Source organism: Rhinoraja longicauda, chromosome 9 (genome assembly GCF_053455715.1).
Source record: "Rhinoraja longicauda isolate Sanriku21f chromosome 9, sRhiLon1.1, whole genome shotgun sequence".
Taxonomy (NCBI): domain Eukaryota; kingdom Metazoa; phylum Chordata; class Chondrichthyes; order Rajiformes; family Arhynchobatidae; genus Rhinoraja; species Rhinoraja longicauda.
In genome coordinates this window covers 28,252,052-28,279,121 of record NC_135961.1, presented here as the reverse complement: position 1 = coordinate 28,279,121, position 27,070 = coordinate 28,252,052, and the positions used below count along the sequence as shown (strand labels likewise).

At 41.7% G+C, this 27,070-nt stretch overlaps 1 long non-coding RNA gene across 3 annotated transcripts in view; it reads right to left on the bottom strand.

Annotated features, from left to right (window-relative positions):
• Positions 1-5,540: 5,540 nt before the first annotated feature.
• Positions 5,541-27,070, bottom strand: part of LOC144596558 (uncharacterized) — a 68,828-nt gene continuing 47,298 nt past the window's right edge. For all 3 annotated transcript variants that reach the window (XR_013547628.1, XR_013547629.1, XR_013547630.1), the window contains one exon: positions 5,541-6,360. This is a non-coding gene — a long non-coding RNA (uncharacterized LOC144596558). The remainder of the gene's footprint in view (positions 6,361-27,070) is intronic.

Genomic DNA, 27,070 nt, shown 5'->3' with positions numbered 1-27,070 from the left:
CAGGGAGTAATGACAGATTGGCATGTAAGCTAACATCAAATGATAAGAAAAAATTTACTTTGCCTTAACTTTGCATGCCTGTAATTATAGTGAGAACATGACACAGACACAGACTATTTGAAATCCCTTTGTTTGTGTAACTCAATACCACGTAGAAACACCCATGTTCGTGGGAGATTGCAATGCTCTCATTTCCTGGCACTTTGTATAACAAGCTGAGCAAGGAGAGCTATGTGGAACAAATCTGTGCCATGTATTAATTAATAAATCAAATAAACATCATTGCCTTTAATCAAGCTAAAAGGACCAGGATCAGGCTGGGGAGATTGTTTCATTCATTTTTTGAAAAAGAGTATTCATTGAAAATCCAAAACAAGTGCATATTTCAGAAAGCAATATGCAGGACACCAGATTTCGCCATTCAATTTGTGTTTCACAAATGAATACAGGTTTTTCTAATTCTGTACTTGCCAATTAAAGTATTAGCCTGGGCTACCCTGGCATATTTCTCAGCTTCCTGCCTGCAAATGCATAGAGTGAGGCTTCATCTAACGGTAAGCAGCTTCATTGTAAAGGTTAGACAAACATGACCATCATGTGTAGGAAGGAACTGCAGATGCTGGTTTAAACCGAAGATAGATACAAAAAGCTGGAATAACAGTGGGTCAGACAGCATCTCTGGAGAAATGGAATAGGTGACGTTTCAGGTCGAGACCCTTCTTCAGACTGAGAGTCAGGGGAAAGGGAAACGAGAGGTATAGACGGTGATATAGAGAGATATAGAATAAATGAATGAAAGATATGCACAAAAGTAATGCTAATAAAGGAAACAGGCCATTGTTAGCTATGGGCTAGGTGAAAACGAGTCACAGATGTAACTCAACAAGACGACTTTGAAACTAGTACAATGTTTTGGGGGAGGGATGGAGAGAGATGGGATGCAAGGGTTACTTGTAGTTTGAGAAATCAATATTCATACTGCTGGGTTGTAAGCTGCCCAAGCAATATATGAGGTGCTGTTCCTCCAATTTGTGCTTAGCCTCACTCTGAAGGTTGAGAAGGCCGAGGACAGAAAGTCGATGTGGTAATGGGAAGAGGAATTACAATGTTTGGCAACTGGGAGATCAGGTAGGCCCAGGGGGACTGAGCTCAGTTGAGTTGGACGATAACAATCAGCTGGCAGTAGAGACTGGTGTTGGACCCTTGTGCGGTGTTAATAAGAAATGGCAGAGAGTTGTGCATCTAGCCCAGTCAATCACACAGACCAGACTCCCCATCATTGACTCTACCTGCATCTCGGGAAAACAGCTAACAGAAAGAAGAATCTTTCCCACCCTGGCAATTCCTTCTTCTCTCTGCTCCCGTCAGGCAGAATGAATGAATGAATGAATGAATGAATGAATAAGTTTATTGGCCAAGTATGAGCATATGCAAGGAATGTGCCTTGGTGCTCCGCTCACAAATGACAACACAAACATACAGTTAACAATTAAGAGTAAAGCAGAATCACATCAAAACAATAAGGATACAACATTACGGTCTAAACATGAGGGTGAAAATAAACCAGAGCAAAAAAGAGACTACAGACTTTGGTTATTGAGTAGAACGACAACTCGTAAGTTACAGAAGCTTGAAAGCTCGTACCACCAGACTCAGGAACAATTTATTCCCCTCTGTAATCAGACCTCTAAAATGTCTGTGTGCCCATATGTAGGGTACAGTCCTAATTTTCCAACCTACCTCGTTGCGGACATTGGACTTTTTCTCTGGAACCGTCACGCTACAATGCTGAGAACTATATTCTGCACTCTGGTATATTTCTCCTCGCTCTACCTGTTGTAGAGCTTGATCGCAGTGTTCGGTCTTCATAGGATCCTCAACAAGGTGGTGTCCAGCCGCTTGGACATAAAAGCAGACAGATTTGGTTTGGAAACCTGTCATAACATGGTCATCCTGTGTTTAGCGTGATTGTATTCATGTATAGTATTATCTGATTTGATTGGAAAGTGTTGCTAGGCATTTTGTGTTTAAACTGTACCCTGAATCTGGCTTTCACACGGGGACCAGTTGCCCTCTAAAGTATGGCTCAGTTAGCAACAGAAACAAAGAACATGTTGCAGGGCAGTGGTGAGTTTCTCAAATAAGTAGATTTCGAAGGTTCAAAGATTTGCAGCTTCCACAACATTTTTATATTTCTACCACACAATGGTTACATGTGGATTTTACCCTTTGAAACAATTCACCGTTGATCAAAGTTTAACTTCCTGTTTCCTGTTATTAGAAAACAATTTTTCCATTTACATCACAAATGAGTGCAATAAGTGTTGTGATATTGCAAGGACTACTTTGTTGTATCACAAGGATATTGGCCCAACATGAACCAACACATTGATGACCTTGTACGAAGGTGTAGTCAGTGCCAGATGCACATGCCAGAGCAGACGAGGGAAACACTCATACCACATGAGATACCAGTCACACCTTGGACCAAAATAGCAATGGATATTTTTGAGCTTGACAATATTCAATATATTGTCACGGTAGATTACCATTCCAAGTTTCCGGTGGTGCATAAGCTGACAAGAACCACGAGTGCCATGGTTGCGAATATGGTGACTGCAACATTTGGCCTCCTAGGAGCACCGACGGAAATCATCTCCGACAATGGTCCACAATTTGTTGGAGAACCTTTCAAGTCCATGTGCAGGCAATGGGGAATCACCCATACGACGTCCTCACCTAGGTACCCTCAGTTGAATGGACTGGTTGAGAGAATGGTACGAACGGTGAAATCCGTCATCAAGAAGTCCTTGACAACGGGACAAAGTGTGGCAGCAGCTTTACTCAACTTGCGTACTACGCCGATTGATTCCAAGTTACCGTCACCAGCAGAGATGATGTTTGGAAGACAGATTCGGACACATCTACCTACTAATCTTGACACGAACAAGGCATACGAAGGGCAGAGGAACTTTGAGCGACTTGAAGAGTGCAAGCAAAGTATGAAGGCGCATTTTGACAATTCGGTCAAGAGACAAGACTTGAAACCATTACACATTGGACAGAAGGTCCGGGTTCTGGATCAAGCGACTCGTGTCTGGATACCAGCAGAGGTGAGAACGATATGTGACGAACCCCAATCAAGATCATACATCATTGAAACGCCGAATGGAAATAGATTAAGGCGGAATCGAGTGCAGTTGAGAGATATTCCTCCACTGGAGAAACCGGGCTTTGGTCCCCACTGCGTCATTCCAAACAGCAACAGGACTGAGACCAAATGTGAAGAGGAGGAACGACCGGCACATAATGCTGATGGAGATTATGTGACACGTTCAGGACGTGTTAGTAAGAAAACTGCACATTACCGTTGATAATCGTTACTATTTATGGTGTTTATAAAAAACATTTTGTGTTTAGAGTTTGTTGTTAAATATATTTTATTTTATACGACAAGGGGGATGTTGTGATATTGCAAAGACTACTTTGTTGCATCACAAGGACTACTTTGTTTGCCCGTGTAGTAACATGTATATAAGAGAATGAGGTGATTTGGTGGTCACTCTGGTTTCAGGTGGCCGTGGAATAAACAGCCTGGACTTAAGCTCCAGCTTTCTAACCTTTTAAACACATGTACTTGTGGTCCGTCCAGAGTCATAACAAAGGTATAACAGATACCACGAAGTACAACAATAAGGACACCTCTATTTCTTGATACATGTGGATTTTACACCTGATAAATCTATTTATTGCCTCTCCTAACATCCTTAAGTTACCTTCATCCTTGCCCATCGTACTTTCCCAGTACTTCAGCTCTTGGGTTAAACATATTACAATCTACTCATCTTTCTTATAATTTTAAGAATTTCCTACATCAAAGATCATGCAAACAAAAGCTTTTCATTGTACCTTGGCACACGTGATATTAGTAAGCCTAAACCTAACTATTCTTTCCACAGATGCTGCCAGACCTGGTTAGATTTTCCAGCACTTTCTGTTTTTATGTCAGATTTCTGATATCAGCAATTTTTTACGTTCTTTTACATTACACTATAACCCATTTGGTTACAATGAGCTAAACACCCTCCTTTGTGCCATTAATTTTTATGATCATGCTTTGGATAATGTGTCTCGTTTGTAGATATAGGGATTCATAGTGTAGAAAGGAACTGCAGATGCCGTTTAAACCGAAGATGGGCACAAAATGCTGGAGAACTCAGCGGGACAGGCAGCATCTCTGGAGAGAAGGAATGGGTGGCCCATTCCTTCTCGCCAGAGATGTTGCCTGTCCTGCTGAGTTACTTCAGCATTTTGTGTCTATCTAGGATTCATACTGTTTGCTAAAAGGTAGATTCCTCCCCAGCTGAAAAATGTGTACTCTATATCCAGATGTAACTAAAAGACCCTAAACTATGATGTTGTGAAAGATAACAATGGATTCTCATATTCACAAATTAAGCTATTTAACCTAGTAAATTCATGCAAATTGGTGTATGTTCGCAATATTTGAATATTTTAAGTCTTATTTTTGTGAAACTTTGATGCCTATAATTAGCATACTGTACAGACAAGCACATTAATAAATTGTACAAATTTACATATGCAAATTGTACTGATCAGAAAATAGGCTATTCCCTAGAACAAAGACTATAAACCTTGTTGTAATTACATTTGGAGAGTATTCCCATTATGTTATCAGTGATAAATTAATAATTAATTATACCAATTAGATTTGAAGTAAGTGTACAAATGAGGTTGCTTAAAACTACCATCAGTATGCCAAATGTAAATAAGGAAATAGTTTTCAAAAATGTTCATGATATTATTATTATGATTTAAGTTATTGTAAAATAATTAGCTGTGCAGACCTTATTTAAGTGGAGATAAGTTACTTTTATAAATATGAATCCGTATAAACCACCCAGTCAGCTATGTGTGATCTGTCATGGATCTATGCATTAAAGTTCCATCACTGATTCTGAACAGTCCCATTATTATGAAATGGGTCCATTCAACCATGTTCCAGCATTTACAATCAATGCCCAATGTGATCTTGAGGAACATAGAAACATAGAAAATAGGTGCAGGAGTAGGCCATTCGGCCCTTCGAGCCTGCACCGCCATTCAATATGATCATGGCTGATCATCCAGCTCAGTAGCCTGTACCTGCCTTCTCTCCATACCCCCTGATCCCTTTAGCAAAAAGGGCCACATCTAACTCCCTCTTAAATATAGCCAATTAACTGGCCTCAACTACCTTCTGTGGCAGAGAATTCCACAGACTCACCACTCACCACTCTCTGTGTGAACAGCACCTAACTTTCCAGCTGGACATTTTGCAACCTTCCAGAAGCAGTATTGAATTCTCCAATCTTAGGTTGCTCTCTCTTTCTGTTTGCATGAGGACAAACCATTTCTGCCTCTCATCCTATTGGCTCGATTTTTCTTATTCTACTTGTATAGTCTGTGTGCTGGGCATGTCCCATGGCCTGACCATTTGTCACACACTCCGCTGACAAAGACGTTTGGTACGCTGGCCACTGCCCCCATTAACCCATTCGGCCTTGGCCAGTCTGAGACATTCCCTTTGTTCTACGCATCGTATTTACCCCACCGTCCTCTGCCCTCAAGGAATGAGTTCAAGAAGCCAATAGCGAACTCCTTTGTAGGAAGGAACTGCAGATGCTGGTTTACACTGAAGATAGACACAAAATGCTGGAGTAACTCAGCGGGACAGGCAGCATTTCTGGGTAGAAGGAATGAGTGAAGTTTTGGGTTAGTACTCCTGTTCCTGCTTCTTGTGATAAAGGAATGTAAATGTAATTTTCCGATTAAGAGTCAAGAGTGTTTTTATTGTCATATGTCCCGAAATGGAACAATGAAATTCTTACTTGCAGCAGCACAACAGATATGTAACCATATTATGCTGTAAAACCAACAATAAACAACAACAAAAATGTTAGTATATATACAAAAAAAATTAAATGGTTAAGCACTGAGGAAGAATAGCCTTGGAGACTTTGCAAAATAATACAGGCTGAAAATCAACAGCATCCTTTGCAAAAAGAACCATTTTGGTCACTTACGCTATTACTTAAAATTTCTCTAAAATTTCTTAAAATTTTATTGATCTTGTGCAAATAAACTTCAGCAGACATTCTGTTTATTTCCGCATGGCATCTGACTTCATGTGGCGGTCCAGCTTATTTAAATGTGATCAACATGCAGAATGCTGACTGTTGTGATCTTAGACAGAGCTGACAGTGTCGACATCTTCCTGATGCTGTCAAATGGATGGTCTTTCAGGCATTATTTTTTAACTGATGAGGCCTTATTGGCATCCATGAAGCAATCCCACAGCTGAAAGAGAGGAGAGGGAAAAAAAGCCTTTTCAATTAAAATTCCTCCTGTTTTTCTGCTTGTGTGAAGTAATGGCATGTTTATTACCAGGTGGCCAGGCTTTTGGACACATATTCCAAATAAAACCTGCTGATCATTTGGCTCATTAATCCTTCATCTCCTTACCAGTATAAATATCAGGCTTCAAACTTTTCAAATCAACAAAGAAACCTGTTTATAAGTTAGTATGAAACAACATGCTTCCAAATAAATGAGTCACTGTAATACAGTGGATACAGTATCTGTGTTTGTCCTTCTCAGTATGTAATGGATTGTGGGAAATGAGTTACACACCTAGCAGGAGTGCACTATGAAACGGGAACAATTATTATACTCCTGTGGTTTCTTACATCAATCTCCCATTCATATCAATGAGATGAGACAATATACATTTCATGCAGACTTTAGTTAGTAATAAGAAAAGCTAGGTCTGACACACAACTCAAATCCACGCTCCCCTGCAGAATAAGAACAAAATATGCTTCTTGCAATTCAGTTTTGATTTATTACACAAAAGAACTAAGATTTTCATCAATTGATTCAGCTGGATTTGTAATTAAATGACAGGAATTAAATAGAGCCACAGATTAAAGGTACAATTACCTTTTCAATTGTTAACTTAGTGATTGGAATATTTATTTATTTCTTTGATCTCTAATATTTGCAAAAGAATTTTGAAGAAATAATATTCAAATTGGGTATGACTGGATGATAACGAATTCTGTGGGCTTCATATTTTTTTCCTATCTCAGTATGGGTTATCTGCTGAGATAGAAACATAGAAAATAGGTGCAGGAGGCCATTTGGCCCTTCGAGCCAGCATCGCCATTCATTGTGATCATGGCTGATCATCCACAATCCGTAGCATGTGCCTGCCTTCTCCCCATATCCCTTGATTCCGCCAGCCCCTAGAGCTCCATCTAACTCTCTTTTAAATTCATCCAGTGAATTCGCCTCCACTGCCTTCTGTGGCAGAGAATTCCACAAATTCACAACTCTCTGGGTGAAAAAGTTTCTTCTCACCTTAATTTTAAATGGCCTCCCCTTTATTCTTAGGCTGTGGCCTCTGGTGCTGGACTCCCCCAACATTGGGAACATTTTTCCTGCATCTAGCTTGTCCAGTCCTTTTATAATTTTATACGTCTCTATAAGATCCCCTCTCATCCTTCTAAACTCCAGTGAATACAAGCCTAGTCTTTCCAATCTTTCCTCGTATGACAGTCTCTCCATCCCAGGGATTAACCTCATGCACTGCCTCAATAGCAAGGATGTCCTTCCTCAAATTAGGAGACCAAAACTACATACAATACTCCAGATGTGGTCTCACCATGGCCCAATACAGCTGCAGAAGGACCCCTTTACTCCTATACTCAAATCCTCTCGTTATGAAGGCCAACATGCCATTAGCTTTCTTCACTGCCTGCTGTACCTGCACGCTTTCTTTCAGTAACTGGTGTACAAGGACACCCAGGTCTCATTGCACTTCCCCTTTACCTTATCTGACACCATTGAGATAATAATCTGCCTCCATGTTTTTGCCACCAAAGTGGATAACCTCACATTTATCTACATTATACCGCATCTGGCATCCATCTGCCCACTCACTCAACCTGTCCAAGTCACCCTGCAACCACCTAACATTCTCTTCGCAGTTCACACTGCCACCCAGCTTTGTGTCATCTGCAAACTCGCTAGTGTTACTTTTAATTCCATCATCCAAATCATTAATATAAATTGGATAATTCCATCATCCAAATCATTAATATAAATTTTGCCACTGCCTGCCATTCTGAAAAGGTCCTGTTTATTCCTAGAGACAACATTTTTTTGGGAGGATCTGTCCTCAGGTAGATGGCGTGTTTGTCATGGATACTCAGAATGCACAATGTCTTTATGGTTTGGCCATACAAGCCTGCATTCATTGAAGCTGGAGTCTTGCCGAGACCTTCAAAACACAACAGTCCATTCCTCTACTGATCACCCAATCTACTGCAAACTGCTTATCCTCCTCTGGGCATTGAAAGCACTTTGGTAACTGACCTGTGGCTAAGTTTGTAACATAGTAGCACTCTAGTGCACTTGTAGAAATTCATGGATCTGTTCCTATTCCTGGAAATGGGAATAGTACTTTCAAATAGTGAAAGGCCTGGATACAGTGGATGTGGAGTGGAGGTTTCCACTAGTGGGAGAGTCTAGGACCCAGTGCCAGATTAACATAGTAGCAAAAGCAACATTTGATACGGGCCCCGCACTAAATGCTTGCAAGCTAAATGCTTGAAATCGGCATCCCACTGAGGGGCGCTGTGTTGCGCGTGCCGCTCCCCAACCACCGCGGTTTGAATGTGTTGGCGGGGCTGGGTGGACCAATTCGCAACCGGTGCGTCATCGCCCAACCGCCAACCCCGAGACACAGGCCCTCACCCCCCCCCCCCCCCCCACACACACCCAGAGGGACAGAGACCGGCAGCGGCAGCGGCAGTGGCAGCAAGGCCCACATCTGCACCAGCTGTCTGGACAATGTAGACCCCATGCAATTTGCACACAGGAAAATTGGTCTATGGAGGACCCCATCTCCCTGGTCTATATCATAGAATATAGACACAAAGGACTGTAGATGCTGGTTTACACAAAATACATGAAGTGCTGGAGTAACTCGGTGAGTCAGGATTGGTGGGTCAGGGTCAGAACTGCCAGAAGGCAGGTGCCATGAGTCGTGGCCTGCAGAGTGAAGCCACCAAGCTGGCCCCTGCTCATCCTCCAGGGACCGGAGAACCGGAGAAGAGGATGGAGGGTGATGGCATATGCAAGAGCAAGGGCCGGTAAGAGAATGAACCTGGTTCTTATATTCTGCACCTTCAAGGTCGGCTGTGGGAGGCGCCCCAGGGGACAAAGGCTGCAGGTGGCCGGGCGAAGAGAGGGTCGATAGTTTGCTTAAGGATCCAGTCTGAACCGACGGCTGGAGGCCCTGCAGCAGCCTGAGGCTCGCCTGAGTCGGGCGATGCTCCAGAAGACCAAATGTGCGGACCGGACTGGACTGGACTTTGAAAATGGCCTCAAAATCTAGCGACTCTTGCATTTGATCTCAGTGGGCTATTTCCAATGCTCTCTGTACTAATCAGGGATTGTGCTTGTATTGCAATACTTTACTGAACTGTATGCAAAAAAATAATTTCACTGTAGGTCTGTACATTTGATAATAAAGAATCATTGAACCATTTATTCCTGCTTGCCTGACCCGCTGAGTTACTGCAGAACTGTGTGTCTATATATCACAACATTTGCCCAGTAGAGCCAAAATATACTATGCTAAACCGCGGAATCCTCGTATCCGAGGTTGGCCTTCCCATCTGTCGACTGCCACTGCTCTTCCTTTTGTTTCCAGAGAAATTGCAACTGCAGAGTCTAATGAGCATTACAGTCAATTAACTAAATGTGCTTCTCCAGTGGAGGTCTGTACAATAACGTCAAACTAGAGGGAAGAGAGTGCTGAAAACACACATTAACTCTTCATGAAGGCCAATCATTGTAATCAACAAATTCTGTATTAAGCATCTGGAAACCAAGACAATATTATTGTGTTGATAACCATCACAACATCCCTCCATCATCCTGCTCCACCTGTCCTTGATCCTTGATCATCGATGCCGGCTCTGATTTGTTCTGAACCTTTTCATACCTCTATTCCCTCCCCCCTGACTCTCAATCTGAAGAAGGGCCTCGACCCGAAACTTCACTTATTCATTTTCTTCATAGATTCTGCCTAACCCGATTACTTACTCTAGCATTTTGTGTCTATCTTCGGTTTAAATCAGCATCCGTAGTTCCTTCCTACACAATATCATTAACTCCAGCTTTTCTGATATTTTTATGCTTTATTCAGTCTGGGTCAAATCTGGAGCTATTAAAAACTGGCAACATCGAGTTATTTCAAAACAATGACACGATATTCAAAAGGACACCAAGTGCTCGAGTAACTCAGTGGGTCAGACAGCATATCTGGAGACCATGGATAAGTGACATTTTGGGTCGAGTTTGATTGTTGGGGAGAATGCTGGAAGAAGGGAGAAGCAGGATAAAGCATGGCATGTAGTAGGTGGACATAGGCGAGCCTGGGGGGGGGGGGGATTGATAGGCAGATGGTTCGAACAAAGGCCAGAGATAAAAGCAGGTTTCAAAGGTTTCAAAAGGCTTTTATTGTCACATGTACCAAGATTGTGTTATGCAAATTACCATACAGCCATACGAAGAAAAAAAAGCAACAAGACCCACAGCAACATAAAAGTTAACATAAACATCCACCACAGCAGATTCCCCACATTCCTGAGACACGGTTGAATAGTTGCGGATTGTGAAGCTAGAGGGAGGAAAGTAGCAAGAGGCGGAATGGGGGAAGAAAGTGGAGAAATATGTGGGAGTACAGGTGGAGCACAAGGAAGGGGAGGGGGGGAGATAAGGGGAGGGGAATTTTTAGAGGTGAAAGGAGGGGTCAAACATCCCCCCCCCCCCCCCCCCCCCCCGGCCTTCTACCCTTTCTGGACCTTTTTATTTCCAACTTGTCATCTTGACTTCTCTACTCCCTTCACACGCTCAAATCACACCCCCTCTGAACGCAAAGCCCTCCACTTACTTTGCGACAATCCCAAGAAAGTGCACTTTGTGTTTTTACTTTCGACTTTACTTTCGACTTTAGAGACGCAGCACGGAAACAGGAACTTCGGCCCACCGAGACCATGCCGACCAGCGATCACTCGTACACTAGCACTATGCTACACACTACAGATCATTTATCATTTACAGAAGCCAACTGTCCTACAAACCTGTACGTCTTTGGAATGTGGGAGGAAACCGGAGTGACTGGAGAAAACCCACGCGGTCAGAGGGAGAACGTACAAAGTCTGTACAAACAGCACCATAGTCAGGATCGAACAACGCTACTGCTGTGCTACTGTGCCAGTCTTTTGTGTCCTTTTGTGTATTAACCAGCATCTACAGTTCCTTGTTTCTGCAGTGTCCTAATATTTTCAGATGTAACAGGAAAAGGAAGAACTAATGTGTTTCACATTCTGAGCCTGCAGTTCTATCACTTGCAGTTTTACAGAGGTGGCTCGGAGATGAGATGCTGGCACACACCAATTAAACAAAGGTTGCCAGAGCAACCGACATCATTAGTCAACTTACAACTGATTTGACTCATTCAACATGTGGCGATACCTTGGCTGTGGGCTAATAGAATAATTCCAACAAGCAAGAGGAATTCAATTAAAAAATATATAGTTGTATAACAATGTAATTATTGTTGGTGATAGTTTAAACAAATAGATTTAAATACTGCAGAGAAACCTTTTGTGATTTTAAAGGCAAGGTTCATTCCGTAATCATTGGATAATATGTAAGAAACAAAGTAATTTTTAATTGTTCACAACTAAATTGTTCACAAAGAAGTTAGAGTACTAATTAGAGGGTTAAAAATAATTGATAGGAGAGCTATAATTATATGGGAATAGCTTTATAACTTCCACCTCCATGTCATAAAATGTAGACTGAGGTTTATGCAGTTTTATTGGAATTAGATGCACTTATGTATTATTACATATCAAGCTCAAAACACGTGAAAGTGATTCTTCCTCTGGGGTAATCCCTTTTGTTCTGAGGATAACTTGCTTCAGGTCCAATTTTAGTTTAGTTAGAGATACAGCGCGGAAACAGGCCCTTTGGCCCACCGAGTTTGTGCCGTCCAGCCAACCCTGCACACTAACACCAATCTACACACTAGGGACAATTTACCATTTTTACCAAACCAATTAACCTACAAGCCTGTACATCTTTGGAGTGTGGGAGGAAACTGGAGCACCCAGAGAAAACCCAGCCAGGTCACGGCGATAACGTATAAACTCCATACAGACAGCACCCGTAGTCAGGATTGAACCCGGGTCTCTGGCGCTATATTTATAGTTTATTTATCTATTTATTCACTTCCCTATGTTCTCTAAATCCCTGTAAAGCGTCTTTGAGTATATGAAAAGCGCTATATAAATGTAATGCATTATTATTATTATTATTATTATTAGGCAGCAACTCTACTGCTGCGCCACTGTGCCACCCACATTTTGAGGGTTCATGGATGACTCCTCCTCAGGTGGGACAGGAGATGCCTGCTGAAATAGGTGAGTGGGTAGCATGTGAGGGGCTTTACTCCTTCTGCTGTTTACTCAAGGCTTCTGCGGGCTCTCAACGCATGGAGTCAAGGTTCTCAATACAGTCCCCAATGCACCTTCTCCATTTTGATTGGTATGGCCAGGGAATTCCCAAGAATTAATTGGAATGTTGCATAATTACAAGGAGACTTTGAGCATAACCTTGAATCCTCCACTCTATTCACCTGGTGGTCTCTTCCTATGAGAGAGGTCAGAATAGTGGGTCAAATTTGTACTGTTGGGCGTGCAAACAGTGTTGCCTGTCCAGTGGAGCCTACTGATGTAATTCAGACCACAATGATAGATTTTAGATTTTAGAGTTTAGAGATACAACACGGAAACGTGCTCTTTGGTCCACTGAGTCCGTGCCGACCAGCAATCTCCCTGTACACTAGCGCTATTATACAGCACTAGGAATAATTTATAATTTCACAGAGGCCAATTAACTGACAAACCCATACATATTTTGTGTGGGGGGAAACCGGAGCACCCAGAGAAAACCCTCGCAGTCACAGGAAGAATGTCCAAACTCCATACAGACAGGATCCAGAGTCTAGAAGGAATCGGAAATAATGGAGTCATTCAGCATGAAAACATGACCTTTGATTCAACTGTCCATGCCAACCAATGATGTCCCATCCAACATTGTCCCATTTGCCCATGTTTGGACTATATTCCTATCAACCTTTCCTATCTATGTCCCTCTCCAAGTGACTTTTAAATGCTCTCATATTATCTGCCTCAACTATCTCCTCTGCAAGCTTGTTCCATTTCTCAACCACATCAGAAAGTTGCCCCTCAGGTTCATATTAAATCTTGCCCCTCTCACCTTAAACCTCTCCTCTTGTTTTTGATTCCCCAACCCTTGGTAAAAAAAACTCTGTGCATTCACACAATCTATTCCCCTCATCTGCTTAAGTATCTCTTTAAAAACAGCAGAAATATTTACCAAAGTTCTACCCAGCACACCATGAGAAACCACAGGACTATTTTAGATAGACTTTTAAATAACAAAGTGTGAATTGAAAAGGATGCCAGAAAAATTCATATTCACTCACAAACAACATTAACCCAAGGACACAATTCACATTATCTGCTCTCTCCACAGAGACTCTGCAGCCTGATTGACTTCAAAGTAAAAAAACACTTTCTAAGTACTGATGAACTCAGAGCGCTTCCACATCAAAACAACCTTCATTTTTGAAGGATTGCTCGCAGATTGAATGAGGTAATCTTAAAAACAAACAAGGCAAAGAAGGACCAATCATAAAGACAAAGAATTGCATCAACAATTTGCCATGGTCATGATACTCGGAAAACATTTTTTTGTAGGCGATGAGGGGGTGATCATAGAGTCATAGAATCATAATGCTACATAGCATTATGGCCTTTCTGCCCACCTTGTCTGTGCTAGCCAAGCTGGTATACTGAGCTAGTTCCATTTGCCAGCATTTGGCCCATTGGTCTCTCTCCCCTGTACATTTATCTCTCCAAATATCTTTAAAAGGTTATAATTGCATCTGCTTGTACAACTTGCTTTGGCAGTTCATTCTAGATATGGACCACCCCCTGAGAGAAAAGGTTCCTGCTGAGGTACTCTTAAATCCCTCCCTCCTTGCCTTAAGCATATGTCCTCCACCATTAAATCATCTACCCTGGGAAAAAGAGGAAAAAGACAGTGAGTGGTCACTTTATCCATGCCCCTCATGATTTTGCATGCTTCAATAAAGTCACCCTCAGCCTCAACACTCCAAAGAAAAAAGTCCTAGCCTGTCCCACTTCTCCCGATAACTCAAGCCTACAAGCCCAAGTTATGTCCTGGTGAAGACATGGAAACAAATAACTGCAGATGCTGGTTTAAACCAAAGATAGACACAAAGTGCTGCAATAACTCAGCAGGTCAGGTAGCATCTCTGGGGGAAAAAGATGAGTGACGTTTCAGGTCGGGACCCTTCTTCAGACCGAATGGTGAAATCCTAGTGAATCTCTTTTGCACCCATTCCAACTGAATGACAACCTGAGTGACCAGAATTGCAAACCGTATTCCAAGTGTGATCTCGCCAACGACTTGTACTGCGCATCATGATGTGTGAACTTTTGAACTCAATACCCTTCCCAATGAAGACAAGCCTTTTCACCACTTTTAGAGAAATGTGCACCTGTATACCCAGATCTCTTTTACTGGGAGTGATCAGAACAGATCTGGGACTTTATACATCATCTTGGCTTGCACAGAGTGGATGTGGAGAGGATGTTTCCACTAGTGGGAGAATCTAGGACTAGAGGTCATAGGCGTTCTTTTAGGAAGGAGATGAGGAATTTCTTTAGTCAGAGGGTGGTGAATCTGTGGAATTCTTTGCCACAGAAGGCTGTGGAGGCCAAGTCAGTGGATATATTTAAGGCAGAGATAGATAGATTCTTGATTAGTATGGGTACACGAGGTTTTGGGGAGAAGGAAGGAGAATGGGGTTAGAAGGGAGAGATAGATCAGCCATGATTGAATGACAGAGTAGACATTAATTTAGTTTAAAGATACAATGCAGAAACAGGCCCTTTCGGCCCACCAGGTCTGCGCTGACCAGCGATCCCCGCACATTAACACTATCCTATACCTGCTAGGGACAATTATTACATTTACCAAGCCAATTAACCTACAAACCTGTACGTCTTTGGAGTGTGGGAGGAAACCGAAGATCTCGGAGAAAACCCACGCAGGTTACGGGGAGAACGTACAAACTCCATACAGATAGCACCTATAGTTGGGATTGAACCCAGGTCTCCGGCGCTGCATTTGCTGTAAGGCAGCAACTCGTGCTGGGCTGAATGGCCTAATTCTGCTCCTATCACATGATGTTGTGATCTGTTAAACAAAGGTCTATTCTGAACTCTATCATGGCTTACCAGCTGAATTACCAACTGGGCATGGGGAACAACAGAAGTGTATTCTCAAAGCCTCCTTGAAATAATGTAACATCCAAAGCAACTCGCAGGATTCCCTGACCAATGCTAAAATGGTGAAGGAACATTTAGATGGCTTTGAGAATCACTAGCCCATTCATCAGGGCTATGCAGAAGCTCTGCACAAATGATCCCTAAATCACTCATACACCTGCCCCATCAGCCCCCTGTACCAACTATGGCAGAGTCTGCAGGCCTCCCATAAGTTGCCATCATTTATCCCAGGACCCAGTGAACTAGTGTCATCATCAATTTCGAGAGATTGCCTTTGAAAAAGAGAAACAATTCAGGATGTTTAACCAATTGATGTTTAAGAATTGTTTGATAAACATAGCACACCTTCAAGTACACAGTTAACGTAATAATACTAATCTATAACAATGATAAATATACATATCTAACAACTGGAACAGAAAATAGTAAGAATAACATAGCTTCAGCAAAATCCATGAGTCAAAGTTTACTCTTCAATATAAGTAACTATATTCCAAATTTGCTGCAGAACTGACGATGGTGGGAAATAAGACTTCCAACATTATTCCAACAGGTTTACATTATCTTTATCCAGGATAACTGCAAACTGCAACTGCCTGAAGGATTATAATGTGGCATGGAACAACAATCGCTAATTTCACTGTAATGTTTCTGAAGTAATTTGAGGAACGTTACTTACCAAAGAGCGCAGGGCTGCCTCCTGACTCAAAACTCTTCTCAATACTTTTAACATATAGCTTCAATTCAACAAGCATATAACCAAGAAAGAGAGAGCGCTGACTGGTTCATTTGCTGAAACAGGCACTCCAAATCATCATCTGAGAATTTTTTGTTGTTGAAAGAAATGTTAGGTGTGAAAATATACAATTAAAAACAATCCAAAAGAGATTGATTGAAAAAGCATGAATGTGTTGTAAAGTGAGCTTCGATGAGTCAGGTTTCCTTTTGCTCCTATCTTCTGGTGCTCTGGAAACAAACACAGAAAAGGTTGAAAATATTCAGTGGTTCAGGCAGCATGAATGGAGATAGAGAGATCGTCATGACTTTATCTCCTGAGGTTCTGGCAGCAACAGAAGAAAAATGAGAAAATCAAAGAAATGAGTGACATGTTTTATTTGACCACCGCTTCCGAGAAGTATTCACCGTTGAGATAAAAGATTATTTTGTTGCAGCAACAATAAATTATAGATAGCATCTCATTTTAATGGAAGTTGGTTTGATGCAGAGAGTAAAAGGACAATGTGTCTCTTGAATGTGACATTTGCACATTTAAGGAGATAGCTTGGTGAGCAAGGTGCTCCACTTTGTGGGAAAGGGAATTAACATTTGTGACTGATTAAACGTGTCAAGCATAATAAAATATGTAATAATGTATGATCCCTTTGATAAGAACTAATATTTGAGAGATCTCTGTAATTGAAAACATTTAAAATACATTGAAATTAATGTAATATGATTTGATATCTCCAGAAATCATAATTTGTAATTCACCAATTAATCTTCATAGAGACTAAACTTCAGAATGAAATTTCACAGGGCAAACGTTTAATGAAAGAATCACAGTATCAGTCGTCTTTAAAAATTAAATAATTTGAATTTATTTTTTGCTTTTGATGTTGGGGTGGATTAGCTGGTAGCAATAAGTGAGTCTGACAAAGTGTCAGAGCATGAATAACAATCATTGCTGCCATTGGTGTCTCAGGATGGCTCTTTATAAAGTGTCATCTATTTCAGAAAATTGCATTGTTTCAGTGAAAGGTTGAAGCTGCTGAGGTAATGGAATCTACCCCATTTAAAATTGCATGGTCTGTCCCAGTGTAGCGGCGTTCCATGGTAAATATAACTACACTAATTCTGAAAATGGTATTCAAAACTAAATGTAGGATTATTGTTGACGTTTGTGACAACTCTCTATGAGACTGCGATTGTGTTAGTCTGTTTTGAGGTGTTTCAGCCTGCATCATGTAACATAGTGATCCCTGCCATCCTGTAATAGGCAACTTATGACAAGCACCACAATGTTCTGGAGAAATATTGCCAATATTACCCCTGCAAATAATCCAAATCCATAATTGAACCAATATCAGTACTTTTTCCCAGACTAACATCCCCACTACTTAGGTTCTGATCACACAATCAAATTCAGTTTTGGTCTTCCGTCTGCATCATCCTCCTGAGGTAAGCACTCTACTTCGAGTTACATAATGGGAAATAATTCCCAGGAGGGTATCTCAGGAATGTCCCCAAAGTCTCTGAAAAAAATGTAACATCCCCACTGACACATGTAATCTCTGGCCCTGGAATGGTGGTGAAGCATAGGGAGAGATATTTTGAACCTCTCTGAGGGAAGAATATGAAGACCAATACAAAGAACAAAGAATCACATAAAACTCTCAACAACACACTCACCATCTCTTCAAGGTGTACATTTATATCTATTTCTTGCATTGGCAAACCTAGCAATGATAGCTTTCTCTAACTGTCCTTCAGAAGGTGGGGATGAGGAACTACTGCAATCCTTCTTTAATTTAGTTTAGAGATACAGCGCGGAAGCAGGCCCTTCGGTCCACCGAGTCCTCGACGATCAGCGATCCCCGTACCCAAGCACTACCCTACACACTAGGGACAATTTACAATTTCTATCAAAGCCAATTAATCTACAAACCTGTAATGTTTTTGTAATGTTGTAATGTGGGAGGAAACCAGAGCACCTGGAGAAAACCCATGTGGTCATGGGGAGAACGTACAAACACGGTACAGACGGCACCAGTAGTCATGATCGAACCTGGGTCTTTGGCTCTATAAGGCAGCAACTCTGCCACTGTGCCACCGTGCCGCCTTCCGATGAAGGTGCTCCCACTGTGCTCTAGGGTGGGGAGGACCAGGACTTAGACTCAGCAGTGATGGAACAGAGGCCAATTAACCTACAAACCTGCGCGCCTTTGCGATGTGGAAGAGACTGGTGCACCTGGAGAAAGCCCACGCGGTCATAGGGGAAACATGCAAACTCTATGCAGACAGCACCCGGGGTCAGGATTGAAATGGGTCTCTGGCGCTGTGAGGCAGCAGCTTTACTGACGAATGTCAAAATGTGCCTCTTCACCAGGATTTTATATGTCCTCTTTCTTATTATTCTTTAAGCTATAGGATGTACAGCAGTCCTCTAATTGCTGGAAAACTTGATAGACAGACATTGTGGGCTGAAGAGCCTGTTCTCATGCTGTACTCTTCTATGTTCAAGTGGTTGAATGGTTCAGAGGGAAAAGGGAATGATGCTGGTCAGATGTATTTGCAACCCTTGTGCTTACTGGTACCATTTGCAAGGGAGATAAATTATGTAAAAGTAAACAGGGTAACTTGCGACATTAAACTTTGCAGATAATGCATCTGCAGCACATCTCCGGTAGTTAGATAACGAGTGGAATAATGACTCAAATTGCATAAAGTGCAGCAGCTGGCGGAAGATAAGGAGAGAAGATAGGATTCTTCGATTAACTTTTGTAACTTGGTCAGCAACAGAAATGTAGCGGCACTTGTGTACTGCCGAGGTGAGGTCTGCTATAGGATTTTACCAGGTTGTATGCAAAACAAAGCATTTCTCTGCACCTAGATACATGTGACAATAAAGCATTGTAGACACAAAATACTGGAGTAACTCAACGGGACAGGCAGCATCTCTGAAGAGAAGGAATGGGTGATGTTTTAGGTTGAGACCCTTCTTCAGACAAATCATTGAATAAAGTGAACAGCTGTGCCACAGATAGGATTGACTTTCTTAAGTGCTCTGGAGTTGAGGATTCCATTCACACTCTGGCAACTCTTGAGGAGGAATTTAGAGATCAGGATACGAGCCCTGCATTTCTGAGTACTCACCTCTGCCTTGGCCTTGTATGTGAAACGTTTAGACTTTAGACTTTAGAAATACAGTGTGGAAACAGGCCATTCGGGCCACTGAGTCCAAGCTGACCAGCGAACTCAGTACACTAATCTGCACAAACTAGAGACAATATTACAACTTACCAAAGCCAATTAACCTAGAAACCCGTATAGGTTTGGAGTGTGGGAGGAAACCAGAGCACCCAGAGAAAGCCCATACCATCACAGGGAGAACGTACAAACTCCGTAGACATCACCCATAGCCAGGATCGAACCCGGGACTTTGGTGCTGCAAGACAGCAACTCTACTGTTGTGCCACTGTGCCGACCCAACTTTAAGTTTTAAAGCTCCTCAGTTCGTAAGCAACTTGTTAATGGTGACTCCAGATATTGATGCTAATGCACCAGACATTGTGATGAATAGACATTGTTTGGTGACTTCTTCCTTCACTTTGCTGTATTGTACCACATTGGCGTAGCTTGGTTAAGTGCACATTTAATCTGATGGACCAATCTTCACCACTGCAGTTTTGTTTTCCATAGCCATGGCTTTTACCACTGCCCTCAGGTGTAATGTAAAGATAAACATACAAGATCTAATTTTCTATCTCCGAAATGGAGACAGCTAAAAGGAATACTGGGAATAAAAGCTAAGACAGAAAGACTACTTTTAAAATTCTGAGCCACCTAAAATATAGAGAGGGAGCACACAGCTCCTGTTTGGCAACCAATAGACAAGGAACTGTTTTTATAGACAGCTCTACCAGACAACATACTTTACAGAGTTAGTGAGATAAAAGACATGAAGACATGCAGTCCAAGGGGAAATCATATTTTCACATGATTCAACTTATTGCAGGGTGAATTTTTAACACATTAGAGGTTGACTGGCTGATACAGAAGACCGCAGACATTGGAATTTGGAGCAAAAACCAAATGTCAATGCTAGCTTTTCTGTTAGTAGTCATGATAACATTTGGAGCCCTTTAAGAAGAATCAATATTGACAATTTGAAAAAGGACAAAAAGTGCTGGAGTAACTCAGTGGGTCAGGCAGCATCTCTGGAGAACATGGATAGATGACGTTTTGGGTCGGGACCCTTCTTCAGATTTCATTCTAATCTGGATTCTTGATTCTAATCTATTTGATTTGCGATAAAGTGATAAATGTGGTCAGGCTTGGCCAGGACATTGCTCTAGAACATGAAGCTGTTATATATGTAAGAAGGAACTGCAGACGCTGGTTTAAACCAAAGATAGACACAAAAAGCTGGAGTAACTCAGCTGGGACAGGAGAGTCTGTGGAGAGAAAGAATGGGTGACGATTCGGGTCGAAACCCTTCTTCAGACTGGTTACAGATAAGGGAAACGAGAGATATAGACGGTGATGTGGAGAGATAAAGAACAATGAATGAAAGATATGCAAAAATGTAACGATTATAAAGCAAACAGGCCCTTCATTGTTTGCTGTTTGTAGGGTGACAATGAGAAGCTAGTGGGATAGAGAGAGAGGGAATGCTGGGGCTACCTGAAGTGAGAGAAATCAATATTGATACCCCTGGGCTGTAAGCCGCCAAAAAAAAAAAAGAGATGCTGTTCCTCCAATTGGCGTTTAGCCTCACTCTGACATTGGAGGAGACCGAGGACAGAAAGGTCTGTGTCGCAATGGGAAGGTGAATTAAAGTGTCCAGCAACTGGGAGATCAGGTAAGTTCAGGCGGGCTGAGCTACGGTGTTCCGTGAAACGCTCACCCAGTCTGCGTTTGATCTCGCCGATGTATAAGAGTCCACATCTTGAACAACGAATACAGTATATGTTATACACCCTTATACCGTGCATTCAGAAAGTATTCAGACCCCTTCACTTTTTCCACATTTTGCTACGTTACAGCCTTATTTTTAAATGGATTAAATTATTATTTTTTATATCATAAATCTACACCCAATACCCCATAATATAAAAGCAAAAACAGGTATTTTGAAATTTTTGCAAAGTAATTAAAAATAAATAACTGAAATATCACATTTACATAAGTATTCAGATCCTTTGCTTTGACACTCAAAATTGAGCTTAGGTTCATCCTGTTTCCATTGATTATCCTTGGGATGTTTGTACAACTTGATTGCAGTCCACCAGTGGTCAATTAAATTGATTGTACATGATTTGGAAAGGCACACGCCTGTCTATATAAGGTTCCACAGTTGACAGTGCATGTCAGAGCAAAAACCAAGCCATGAATACGAAGGAATTGTCCGTAGACCTCCGAGACAGGATAGTGTTGAAACACAGATCTGGGGAAGGGTATAAAACAATTTCTGCAGCATTGCAGGTCCCGAAGTGCACAGTGGCCTCCGTCATTCTTAAATGGAAGAACTTTGGAACCACCAGGACTCTTCAAAGAGCTGGCCGCCCGGCCAAACTGAGCAATTGGGGGAGAATGGCCTTGGTCAGGGAGGTGACCAAGAACCCAATGGTCACTCTGACAGAGCTCCAGAGTTCCTCTGTGAAGATGGGAGAACCTTCCAGAAGGACAACTATATCTGCAGCACTCCACCAATCAGGCCTTTATGGTAGTGGCCAGAGGGAAGCCACTCCTCAGTAAAAGGCACATGACAGCCCGCTTGGAGTTTGCCAAAAGACACCTAAAGGACTCTCAGACCATGAGAAACAAGATTCTCTGGACTGATGAAACCAAGATTGAACTCTGTGGCCCGAATGCCAAGCATCACGTCTGGAGGAAACCAGGCATCGCTCATCACCTGGCCAATACCATACCTACGGTGAAGCATGGTGGTAGCAGCATCATGCTGTGGGATGTTTTTCAGCAGCAGGAACCGGGAGACTAGTCAGGATCGAGGGAAAGATGAACGGAACAAAGTACAGAGAGATCCTTGATGAAAACCTGCTCCAGAGCATTCTGGACCTCAGACCGGGGTGGAGGTTCACCTTCCAACAGGACAATGACCCTCAGCACACAGCCAAGACAACGCAGGAGTGGCTTCGTGACAGGTCTGTGGATGTCCTTGAGTGGCCCAGCCAGAGCCCAGACTTGAACCCGATTGAACATCTCTGGAGGGACCTGAAAATAGCTGTGCATCGACGCTCCCCATCCAACCTGACAGAGCTTGAGAGGATGTGCAGAGAAGAATGGCAGAAATTACCCAAATACAGGTGTGCCAAGCTTGTAGCGTCATATCCAAGAAGACTTGAGGCTGTAATCGCTGCCAAAGTGCCTCAACAAAGTACAGAGTAAAGGGTCTGAATACTTATGTAAATGTGATATTTCAGTTATTTCTTTTCAATTACTTTGCAAAAATTTCTAAACACCTGTTTTCTCTTTTTTATTATGGGGTATTGTGTGTAGATTGATGATAACAATTTTTTTTTAATCCATTTTAAAATAAGGCTGTAACGTAACAAAATGTGAAAAAAGTGAAGGGGTCTGAATACTTTCTGAATGCACTGTACATCGGCAATGTTGCCTGCCAACTGAATTACTCCAACACGTTGCGTTTTCATTTATAATTACCTACAGTTGATCAAAGTTGAATATTACCAACTATGATGATGGAATCCTTGTGGCAAGTGCCAGTGGATCATATCTTGAAGTGTGCAGAAAGGAAATGCAGATGCTGGTTTACCGAAGATAGACACAAAGTGCTGGGTTCCAACCCGAAACGTCGCCCATCCCTTCTCTCCAGAGATGCTGCCTGACCCATAAAGTTGAGTTACTTTATGTCAATCTTCGATCATTTCTTGAACACTGCTATCAGTTTGTAGTTCCTTCACTTGTCCCTTCCTGCCCTGACTCCCCCCCCCCTCCATCAACTGGTCTAAACCATGGTTGCTTCTGCTTTTGGAGATTCTTAACAAAATTCTTAATTCACATAATAGCTTTAGTACAATATGTTCAATATGGTTTTACTTGACTCGATTAATTACTTATTGTTTTAGATTTTATAGATATACAGGCACTTCATTAGGTTTGAATGTTACCTCAGCAAAAGTCTTCAAGTTGTGTATTATGTTAAAAGAACAATCTGAGGGCATATCCTAGAGCCCAGCAGGAGACGCAGTGGAATATTAGAAGTGCATTATGCACAATATGTGACCTTGCTTTTTCCATCCCTCAATCATTAATCCCCATCAAGCCTAGAAACCAATCCTAGTCTAATGCAGTGCATAGAAGGTGCAGAAAGACATTTCCTGAGGTAATGTTCATACCTAACAAAGTGCCTGTACAGCTAACGTTCTAAAACAGTAAGTAACTAATAGAGTAAATTAAAGTAAATCCATAATCAACATATTGTACTGAACCTGGAGGTGTTCCCAATGAGAAGACAAGACTTCATCTTGACAAAGGTTGAGCTGTGGTCACTCATACTCAACCTATTATAAGCAGGCATGCGAGGCAACTGGGAGATCAAAAGGGTTCCTTCCTGTGTTGGTTTCTCAGTTCACCCCATGCAGGGTTGGTGACAAATGGCTTTGCCTGCAGTGAGAACACTTGCTGCTCCGGCACACAGTGAAGTCGCAGCCAGAGTATATTCTGAGCTGTCGCTTCTCTCAGAGCTTCCAGCAATTAAAGTTCAACATGGAGAAATATTGATTTATCAATTGACGAGAAGTGGTTGGTTGTGATAAGTTGAATGCTACCTTGACTTTAACCTGAAGGCATGAGATTACATCATGTTTGGAATCAATTCTGATAAACCCCCACGACCGTTTCTGCCTGAGTGTTGCCTAGAAATTTAAAATGCATAACACTCCTTTCAGCATTGTGCATTTGAATGTCAATTCGTTTCCAGTGCGAAATTCAATAATGGCCATTTCCAGATCACTTTCCATCACTCTAGAAATTCAACCAAGCTACTCTGGGCATGAGGCACCCTCCCTTGTGCATGCCCAGCACTAATCCCATGGCCTTCTAAGCACCACTGGTCTGCTATATTATTGAGACTTGGTTTCCTACGGAACACACCTCACAGCATTAGAGAGGTATCACCAACACATTCTCTGTGGACTTCTCTGCCACAGAAGGCAGTGGATGCCAATTCGCTGGATGTTTTCAAGAGAGAGTTAGATATAGCTCTTAGGGCTAACAGAAACAAGGGATATGGGGAGAAAGCAGGAATGGGGTATTGATTTTGCATGATCAGCCATGATCATATTGAATGGCGGTGCTGACTCGAAGGGCCGAATGGCCTACTCCTGCACCTATTTTCTATGTTTCTGTCCTCCTAATCCACTGCAGAAGAAGCAAACTAACATCAGTGTCCTCTCCTAGGCCCATACCCTCAGCATTTAAGCCCTAATTATACACAATCCCTCCGCTGGGCAGGCTTCATTGTCCTCATGCTCAACTCCAGAGTCCTGAAGCAGACATTTTCTGAGCTTCATCGCAAGAAGAGATTACAAGATGGGAAGAGAAACCTATGATGCGTTACAATGCTGAGAAGTACATTCCGTACTCTCTATCTTCCCCTTTGTTCTATCTATTGTACTTGAGTTTGTACTGATTGTATCTATGTGTGGTATATTTGATCTGTTTGCATTGCATGAAAAACAAAGCTTTTCACGGTACTGCAGTATGAGTGACAATAATAAACCTAAACCTAAACCTTCTTGACAAAAATAACACCCTGGCCCAGTCTGAAGAAGGGTTCTGACCCCGAAACGTCACCCATACCTTTTCTCCAGAGATGCTGCCTGACCCGCTGAGTTACCCCAGCATTTTGCATCTACCCTGGCCCATGACTGTTCAAAGTTGAGAAGGAGCATTTAAGATGGCACTGAGAGCCCCGAGTCCACAGATAGCAACCAACATAAATGACAGAAGGAAAACACCTCTTTACAATGTACCCATCTGCCAACCTGTGGCAAAATCTGTGGGCCCCACCTTGGCCCCATCATTCACCTCTGAACCCTCAGGACCAGAGTGGAAGCAAGTTATCCTTTACCCGAAGGAGTTGCGGACAACAGCAGATGTTTGATAGGGTGTGCAACAAGTGGTCTCAGTGAATTTAGTGAGGGAAAACAAAGACAGGAGAGCTGCAAACTCAATGGCCTCTTGGCCACCTGCCCAATTAGGTTATCCGTGGTAAAATGAGCTGCAAATTCACTTTTCTGCATTTTTATTACAAGTAAAAACGAGAACAGCAGGGGGGACAATTGGCAAGTACTTCTATTTTGTTAGAAAAATTGTGCCACAATTTAATTTAAAAATGGAAAGGATTTCAAAATTTTGAGTGAGGAATTTAATTTAACTAAATAAAAACACTCCAACTCCATACCAATATGATGAAAACTAAAACGTCACCCATTCCCTCTCTCCTAGATGCTGCCTGACCGGCTGTGACTCCAGCATTTTGTGATACCTTTGATGAAAACTGAAGGCCACCCCAAGACAGCAATATCTGTAAATAAAACAGAGATTCAAGTAACTGCAGATGCTAGGATCTGGAGCAATACAGATATTGTTGAAGGAACTCAGCGGGTCAGGTAGCATCTGTGGGGGGAAATGAACAGTTGATATTTCAGGTTATCTAAAACATTAATGGTCCATTCCCTCCACAGAGGCTGCCTCAGTTCCTCTAACAGTTTGATTTTGCTATAAATAAAAAAACTGGGACAATAAATAATCTCTTGCTCCTTCTCCCCATCCCCAAACATTTCTTGCTACCATTATCATGGTAAATAATAACTAGAACCAACAAGATAAAATTGAATAATTTATTTTGTAAAAGCGAGCCTACAAAGACTTTATTAACACTTCCAAATGAATTGGTTCCAGTACTTCTGTTTCTTTTTGAATAATAATGAGGCCATTACTAATCCTTTCTCTCACCCCTGTTAATTAATTGATTGGAGAATCTTCACGAAAAAAATGTCTCTTTAATTACCAATTCACCCTAAAGTATATTATGAACAATTCTGGGATTAACCACACACATTAGAATTTATTAAGAATGTCATAGTGGCTACAGAATAAAACAAGAATCTGTTTATTATTAGTTACTTAACCTTGAAGAATAGTGACCATTTCTTGCTTGAAAAGCTTATGATTTCTCGTTAACTATTCTTTATTTGTCAGGGACATCTATGACCCACTCCTGTTATCATTTGAATCAACAGATTATGGAATGAGCAACCACACATCAGGGTAAGCACATAAACTACTGTAGAATATTATTAGTGCCTGATTTAATGCCATCAAACAATGCTGCATCTGGGCTCATTTGTGTGTTGAATGCACCAAGGTGGACTTTCAATTGCAAAGTAGCCTCCCACACAAACATGCATACTGCAAGTACGTGACAATTGTTTCTCTTTATTCAGTAATTTCTACATTAGGAATGTCTTTCCACTCCTTGTAAATAAATAATCAACGCACTTCCAAACTTAATTTGGAAATTGTATTATGTCATATTTTAATTAATCATTTAGCTAATCAAATCTCGTCCAAAAGACTTGTTTTTTTGGATGAGAATAAAGGTTATTCTGATTCTGATAAAAAACAACTCTATTGCTTAATCGCCTCAACTAATTCTGGAAACATTGTATTATCCAGCTCCTAAACAATTCCATCTTTTAACAACTCATTAATTAGCGAGTCAAGCTCTTACCGGACTCTACATGCCCAGTTACTGA